Here is a 9,099-nt window from a genome sequence, read left to right as displayed (position 1 = left end):
TTCACAGCCCCAAACTCTATAAAGGAATCAATAAGTAATTCCTTATCAAACTCGGCTAAGGCTGGAAAATTTTCCAGGTTTACACTTCATCAATTCGATTCAAACTTCCAAAATATCCACTGTTTCATAGTTAAACAACTTATATATCTTAAAATACACCTTTTCCTGCGTTTCGAAACCATTATATGCCAAGGGAAAATATTCAACATCAACTGGTGAAATCTGGAAACAATTTAATATTTTCCGCTCAAACATTTGGTTAGCTAAATTTTCCAGCAGCCATTAAGCTTGGATAAAAATTTTCCTTGGCTTATTCAGTGATTTAAATACTCAAATTCAGCATACAAATACTTAACTAACTCATTAACATTTCCAGTTCAAAAATTAAGTTGGATTAACAACACAAGTCATCAAATTTCCAAGAAAGAAACTCCAGCTAGCCTCGAAATAACATGCATGAAACAGATTTCTGTTTTCGTTTTATTTTCTTGGTTAGCCGAGTTAATCATCCTCATGCCAACCTCAATCATCATGTTGTTCGCTTAGATAAATATAGATATCAACTCAAATTATCACATTTAATTACATTAGACTGCATTTCAAAATTTCCAACTCACGGTAATTCCATTTCATCAAACCGATTTTCTCAAACCTCTGATTCCAACATCTGATCGAATCACTCTACATGCAAGGCCATAATCCTCTCGTCTTAAGTTAGGTAACACAACCGAAAGCTCAGATTATCAATTGGAATAGATTACAACTGCGATTCAGATTTCTGGTTCACAACAAAAAACTCCATTCCACTAAAACAGAATTTTCCAGGTTCTGATTCCATCGTCCAATCGCATAAAATTATCATGCATGGCCCAAATCATAATAATCATCCAAGATTTAGTTAGTCAATCACCATTGTATGCTCAGATTACTCTAGGAAAACAACATTAAAGCTGCATTTCCAAACCAGATTCTCGGCTAAGACATTTCTTCTTAAAACAGAATTTCCTTGTGCTTTACCGTTATCATCCGAAAGCACAATCAACATGCATGGTCTTAATCATCAAGTATTCACACGGCTAATTTCATTAAAGTGCTCTGATTGTTACAGGAAAAACAAAATGAAGCCGCATTTCAAATCAGCTTCTCGGTAGAAGCATTTACTTCCAAAGCAGATTTTTCTAGGACTTTGATTTCATTAACCGGCTGTCTAAACCATGCATGCATGTCCCTAAAGGGTTCAATCTACCTCTGATAACTCCTAAAATGATCCAGAAATTACCTCACAGCAAGCTAAGTTCTCGTACAGAAAGTTTGAAAATTTTTCCTTCCTCTCGGCTCTCACGCACACAGCAGATTTTGGTTGCAGCTGGTGGATGTTGGTCTGAAGTTGACGAAGATGATGATGATCAGCAGCTCCTACGACTCCCACTAGCTCTCCCCTTTCTTTCCTCTAGCTCACGAACAGAAATGGAAGATGTTGCAGCTCGGCCTCTCACTCTCTCTCGGTCGACACTCACGAGGTAAGTCTCTCCCTCACTCTTTTGTTGTTGGTCCAAAGCAGAATGAGGTTGTGAAGGGTGGTGGTGTTGCGGTATTTAGGAGAAGAGGTTGAGTGTGCAGGAGGGTGGAGTGTGAAGGTGGTGAAAGAAATGTATTGGCCGAGTGAGAGGTGAGGTAATTATGTTGTCCGAAATTTGCTGGGTTTGCATGGTGGTTTTGGTGAGCTTGGGAGGGTAGTTTAGTCTTTTCACATTCCTTCTAATGAACACTTAAGCCCTTGATTCTAGTTTGATCCCAAAAATTTATTCCGAATGTAATTGAACCTCCTAATGATGCGCTAATCTCACGAGGTTTCAGTTATCGTAATTTTTACGTCCTACACGTATCTAGTATACATGTATTGTAAAATTTATCGATGGTATCTTAATACTAAGGTTTTGTATACCCTATCTTATTCGGAAAGAATGTTAGCTACTGCAAATTAAGGAATTTATTTTTAAAGAGTAAACTTAATATAACTCAAGAATTATTACTTTTGTATAATAAAACCGAATAATTCAATATTGGCATAGTTATATTATTTATTTCATAAAAATTATCTTTACACTTTTATTTCAAAACAATTAGTTACAATACTAGAATTCAAAGAAATTAATGATTAGATCAATGAAATAGTTTACCATCGAAATATGAAGTTAATGTAACAAAACTAAGAAGTTTAGTAGTTTAGCACAATTCTTTTATTTTGCACATAACGTTTATTTCTACGCACTTATTTAAAAACAATTAGACTTAGTGCTAAAATTTATTAAAGAATTAAAATGCAAATGAAATATGCACTGATATTTATATGTCTATTTCCTTCACTCTTTTTTTCTCTCTTGCTCTCGGCCAACCAAGAAGAAAAGGTGAAGAAGATGAACAAAATTAGAAGACAAGAACGAAAGGAATTTGCTTGGTCAAAACTTCTTAGTTTTCCAACAAGTGTCGCACTATGGTTTAATCTCAAAATTTTTTCTTTTCTGTATTTTTCTAAGCCAAGAATTTCAGCTGCCTTGAGGGATATTTTGGGGCTGATTTTTCTGAAATAAAAATAAGGAGATTAAAGTAATAAAGTAGTGTTCAAGTGGTGCACTCAATCGGTAGCAAACGGTGCACGTCGATTCAAGCTTATTTTCTTTAACTCTCGCGTACTTGTATTTTAATTTTTGATTCACTAACTTATTAATAGCACTTCTAATTACACACATCCTCTTATCTAAAACTCACTCTTAACCACCAAATTTAGTACATACACGTCACCAATTAATCACACTACCAAAATATGCAAAATCCTATTTTACCATAGCTATAAAACTAAAGGTAAAACTCTTATTTCGATTATTTATTACGACTATTGAAGGAGTAAATGAGTAGTAAAGATATTATAAAGTAATTTATTTAAAATAAAAGGAAATTATAAGAAAATATAAGCAAATTTTCAAGTCGTCACAGCCGTTGCCGGGGAGCGGCAATGTTAGGGCCTAATTAACTTTTTTAATTTAGACATTATTTGTATTTACTAGTCAAATTGTTTATAATTAAGTTAGGATTTTTATTAGCTTTTGTTAATTAATTGCTACATAATCTCTTTTATTTTTATTTGTAGTGTATGCACCGGGCGTTACAGGTAGTAGCACCTTTTGGTCCGAAAATTGAAAGGACACTTTGTAGACAAAGAAGGCATGCACCACAACAACAAGAAGAAGAGATTCAACCAATAGAGGGAATTGCAATAGAGTTACGTTTTGAAAAAGAAATGACGGAAAATGAAACAAATAGGCGAGCTTTAAGGGATTTCGCTCTACCGGGAACTCAAGAATCCCAAACAAGTATAGCACGGCAAACGGTAAACACTAATAATTTTGAGATTAAACCATCATTAATCCAAATGGTGCAACAATCTCAATTTGGAGGTAATGCCGTAGAGGATCCAAATGCACACTTAACCACATTTTTGGAGATATATGATACTATTTAAATGAATGGAGTTAGTAAGGATGCAATAAGGCCAAGGTTGTTCCCATTTTTGTTAAGAGATAAAACTAAAATTTGGCTACATTCTTATGTCCCTAATACCTTCACCACTTGGGATGATTTATCTAAGGCATTTTTTAATAAATATTTTCTACCGGGTAAAATAGCTAAGCTTAGAATGGAATCACTAGTTTTAGTCAATTTGATGGTGAATCGTTGTATGAAACTTGGGAACGGTTTAGAGAGTTGTTTCGGAGATGTCCACATCATGGATTTTCTGATTGGCTCATTGTACAAACCTTCTATAAATGTTTATCTTTCTCTTCTAAAACGACTATTGATGCAGCCGCAAGTGGTGCTTTAATGGGTAAATCACCCGAAGAACCTCAAAATTTGATTGAAGAAATGGCGGCCAACAACTATCAATGGGCTAATGAAAGAGGTAATCCAAGGCGACCGGCAGGTATGATTGAAACTAATGCTATCAACATGCTTAGTGCGCAAATGAACAATATGATACAAATGTTACGTCATCAAACCGGATATGGTCCGAGTTCTTCTACTAATGCACAAGTTGTTTGTTGTTCCATATGTGTGTTCATCTCAGTCCGTATCTTTTGATGATGACAAAACAAATGGATGACACTAATATTCCCTAAAATAGATGTTTTCAGATTTGGAGTAAAACTGGCTAACAAATGTTGAAGCATGTGTCGGACGCACAAAAAGTCTGCATCGGCCGTCCGACAACCTTCGAGTAACTTCGGACGCGTAAGGAACTCACTCTCGGACGTCCGAAGAAAATGAGCCAAGCTCTCTAAACTCACTGACTTCGTTCGGACGAACAATACCAAAGTACCGAACGTCCGACAAACGGTGCGACACTTCGGAGGCAAACTATTGAAGCACCGGACGTCTTAAACATTTTAAGAAAACTTCTTGAACTCACTATCTGCGATCGGACGCGGAAAACCTGCCTATCAGACGTCCGACACCACCAACGGCTAGTTGACTTTTCAGCTGCCTTCTATCCGTTGATAGCATTTATTAGAGTACTTTTTGGTCCCTTATAAATAGAAAAAGTCAACCACTTCAGAATTACTTTTGCACATTGAGACTACATCAGATCTTGAGTGATTCAAGTGTGAGAATACTCCAAAAGGAAGATTTGTACTCTTAGTTGTGTAATTTTCAATAAACTTTTCAAGTGTGTTTCAATTTTTTCAATAGTGTAGTTTTGTGAGGGTTATCCGAGTGATTGTAAAACTTCTTTACTTGATCAAGTGAGACTTGAGGCAAGGAGGAAGTGATCCTTCCTTTGTACACAAGAGATTGGTTGTAAGTTGATCAACTTGAAGAAACTTGCTATATAAAGTGATATTCAAACTCAAGTCGAGTTTGAAACTTAGTTTGCTATTCTATCTCTCTACTTACTGTCTTGCAATATAAACTGCTTATTTCTTCTACTCACAATCACTTCTGCTTATTCATTAATTGTTCCTTTGTGAGGCCCTTTAGAAAAAGAGGGCAAGTTCTAGAAAAAGTGACTCACATCTTGACTAGTTTTTAAACCACCTAATTCACCCCCTCTTCGGTTGTCTTCAATCCTTATAATTGGTATCAGAGCTTGGTCTCTTAGAGATTAAGCTCAATCGGCTTTGGAGTAAAAATGACAACCAACAATGTCATGTTCTTCGAGGGACAATCAGTCATTAGACCTCCAATGTTCAATGGATCAAATTATATGAGTTGGAAGGAAAGGATGATTATTTTCTTATAATCTATTGATATTGAACTATGATTTATTGTCAATGAAGGTCCATATGATGCCTCTATTATTGATGAAGATACAAATAGGTCGAGACCAAAAATAAGAAATGAGCTGACTGCTGAAGATAGAACTCATCTCACTCTAAATGTCAAGGCGATGAATGTACTATAGGGGTTTCTCCAAGTTCGGTCCATGTCCCATCCTATTAAAGAAAACAAATATACAGGGTGAGCAAAACACTCGTGAGGCCAAGAACACACATGCAAGCACATAGTCCAAGTAACAATCCAAAATTTACAAGCCGAGCAACAATTTATCAATAATTAACGATTCAATGAAAAGTAAACAGAAACAATTCAAGGATACTGGAGGTCTCAGGAGTTATATTCCACGGGCACAATCAAGAATTTCCACGAATTAACACTCCGTCAATCGGGTAGGTTTAGTCCGAAAAATTCCACTTAACCTGTCCTCTTTCACCTTACATACCCCAGCATCGGGCCTGCCTGTCATTTGTTTAAGGCAATACTTCAACGAGTATGCCAAACAAGATCTCTCCAATAGATCAATCTTATCATGTGATTCTCATGGCTCGTCGAGGTTCTCGACCAAGCGCATGCCGGCTCGAGTTCCAAGGTCAGCCTATGAGTTTGGGCGTCCCCCATGTACATGTGTGTGTCGAGAAGATTAACTCCAGCGACATATGCAGCCATAGCATACTATTTCATGTCAAGCAAGCATTTGATACATTCAATTATTCATGTCATTTTAGCAAGTCATTCATGAATTATTTGTTTCGAATGAGAACGAGTGCGATAAAGTACACACTCGACTCCATTTTCAAAATCTCAAGTCATGGATATCAAGTAAGCATATATCAATTCACAAGAGTTCAAGTATTCATGCACTTGACACTCACCAAATCAATCAAGGAGAAATATTACTTGAAATTCAAGCGTCCACCGTATGATCCTCTTGAAGGTCCTCGTGCGAGCCTGAGCAATTAATAGTAAACAATTACTTATAAACCCCAATTATCAAGGAAGATTACACGCTTGTACAATCCTAGAAAATTTTCCTAAAATAAGCCTATATTATTCGCGAATTAAGGATCAAAAGTGGGGTTTTAAAGTACAAGAGAAATCGGGTTTTCATCTTTGAATCACGTGTAAAACGTTCAAGTGATATCGAAGGAATAAGAAAAATTTGGAAAAACTTCATTTCCTTAAGATTCGGAAATTTCTGTTTTGATACGAGATCTTTGAAAAATCGTATCTCACACTTTACAAGTCCAAAATTGGAAAACGTGGTACATGGAAACTTGATCTGAACTAACCTCTGAAATTTGGAACCCTATTAGAGTTGCAATCTAAGTTTAAAACAAAACAAACGGAACAAGATTTGGAGTTTTGAGCACCAAGATATGGTAGCTCAAAGTTACTAAGATTTCCTTGTTAATCAAGGGTTTTCCAAACTCAAATCATGAACTTTGGAAGTTTAGTTGACCAGCGAAACGGAGTTGGAATGACACCAAATTTAGCAGTATAAAACCACCATATAGGGACTATTCCTCTGCCAATTTTCATAGAAAAATATGTACGGAAAGTTGGTTAACGAAACCACTGAAGTCCCAGGAAGTTCCTCGGCAAATCTGCCTTGGACTTCCATTTTTCCGTTTTCAAAACGTTTGGCCAATAAAACACCTCAAACATGGTTCATTCCAGTAGGTAATGTCTAAAATATGTCCAAGATACATTTGATAGGTGATTTAAACTAAGAAACTTCGGATATCAAGTCCCAATCATTGTTAGTTTCAAATCTGTCCAAATGCATGGTATTCATTCACAAGACCAGATTTGAATTTGATCATAAATCACTCAATTCAACTCGGAATTGAGCATGGTTGGTGGAGTTGGAAAATAGACTCATAAGGCTATATTTTCTCAGAAGAAACCATTTCAAAATCTGTCCATAACTAGCTCGTTCGTGAGCATCAAGTTACAGCTCATGTGCTACCTTCCAGGAAGCAACGAAACAGGACAGCGAATTTCAAATGAATGGTTTGGCTTGCTCAAGTGGAACCAGGACGTGCATTTTATACCAATGGAAAGCTGGGAATGTCTAGTTTCCAGTGCCGTAAACAGAACTCGATTTCGACATCGAAGTAACAAGTTATGGCTGAAGGAAAAAGACTGCCTGGGCAATCCGGGAAAATTTTCCAGTTTTGCTAAACCATTGAAATCACCACAATTGACCAACCAAATCATGTTATTTTTTAATGAGACTTTCTACACCATTCATATAAATGTATACATTATAATCAAGCCATTAGAATCACTAAAAATCATCCTAAGGGCCACGGACAAGATAGGGGCAGAATCGGAAAATTTTCACCTTCACTCCCCTTTGAGTTTCTATCAACACTCTAACATTATTCGACTAATTTAAGCACTAAACCAACGTTATTAGCATCATCAATCACCAAATCAGTTCCTCAAACCAAAGTAGGAGTTCATAGAGCCCACACAACAATTTTTCCAACATAAACAAGTTATCCATATGCAAACATAAGCTCATTTATGCACAACTACTTCTATTAATCAAGTTTCCAAGGTTTGATCATCACTTACTTGTTTTGATGTTCCAAAACAGAATTTTCGGTCCTCTCTTGTCCAAGGAAAACCGTGAAAAGTAGCTCCTTTTTTTAGCTAGATAAACTCTCCAAGTAATGAGCCAAGTGTGGATGAAATTTGATGTGAATTAGATGAAGATTGTTGAAGATTTTGTGAAAAAATTTGGAGAACTTTGGTGTTGTTTTGCAAGGTCAATGGCCGGCTGTCTTAGGGAGGAAGATAGAGGGAATAATCTGATGTATCTTGCTTCTTAGAGGTAACTTAATGGTTAAGGCTTGGGTGCACAAAGTCAACCGCAAATAGTGCGCGTACGCGCGCGTTTTGTTCTCGATTCCTCTTAAGTTTGTTGCACTAGTGCACTAAACCTCTAATGCACTTACATTCATATCATTATTATTCACTCTTAGTAGTCCCAAAATAAAAGTCTAAAATCCTTCAATTAATCGAGCGTAAAAACGCGTACTTCCAATTTGTGCGCGATAAAGCAAAATTTCTATGAAATTCTTATAACAATAGTATTATTAACTACTAATTGAGCATTTAAGCATAAAAATACCTATTTTAGGACCATCGTGCAAGTCTCCAATTTTCCAACCTTATTGTATTCTTGATTCAATTATTTACTCCAATCGCGTATTCACTATTTTTACTTAACGAGCCTTCAGAAATTAAATTTTGAAACGAGTCAGTTTAAAAATATAACTAAGCCATAGATCCCTTTAATTAGGTCTAAAAAGGTTATAAAATAATAATCGGAGCAAATGGCCAAGTAAATAATTAAATGAGCTAAAATTTGGAGTTAAAAATAGATAAATTTTTGCGAGTGCTCACATGAGTCGAGTATTAATTCCTCAATTAACCTTTCTTAATCTATCATTGATCATTTTTAATTCTCTAATATTAATACACTCCCGATTCAAGTATAGCCTCGAAAGACGTGCACTCATTGTTCCGAACTAAACGAATTTTTGAAAAGTGAATTTTCCAACAAAACGCTTTAAGAATATAAAAGAGGCGTTGTTCCATATGAATGGATTTTAAATGGTCGAAATAAATAATTCAAAAAAAATGAGTAAATAAATATTTAAGTAAACTTGTAATATTCGATAAATAAGAAAATTTTCGGGTCCTCACATCCTCCCTTCCTTAAAAGGAATTTCATCCTCGAAATTCACACCT

The 9,099-nt window shown here is 35.8% G+C and overlaps 1 non-coding gene across 1 annotated transcript; it reads right to left on the bottom strand.

Annotated features, from left to right (window-relative positions):
- Positions 1-3,685: 3,685 nt before the first annotated feature.
- Positions 3,686-3,791, bottom strand: LOC113778931. Its single transcript, XR_003469396.1, has one exon. It is a non-coding gene; the product is annotated as a small nucleolar RNA R71 (small nucleolar RNA).
- Positions 3,792-9,099: the final 5,308 nt, after the last annotated feature.

The sequence above is a fragment of the Coffea eugenioides genome, chromosome 7, assembly GCF_003713205.1.
Source record: "Coffea eugenioides isolate CCC68of chromosome 7, Ceug_1.0, whole genome shotgun sequence".
NCBI classification, from domain to species: domain Eukaryota; kingdom Viridiplantae; phylum Streptophyta; class Magnoliopsida; order Gentianales; family Rubiaceae; genus Coffea; species Coffea eugenioides.
This window is presented reverse-complemented; position numbering and strand designations above follow the sequence as displayed.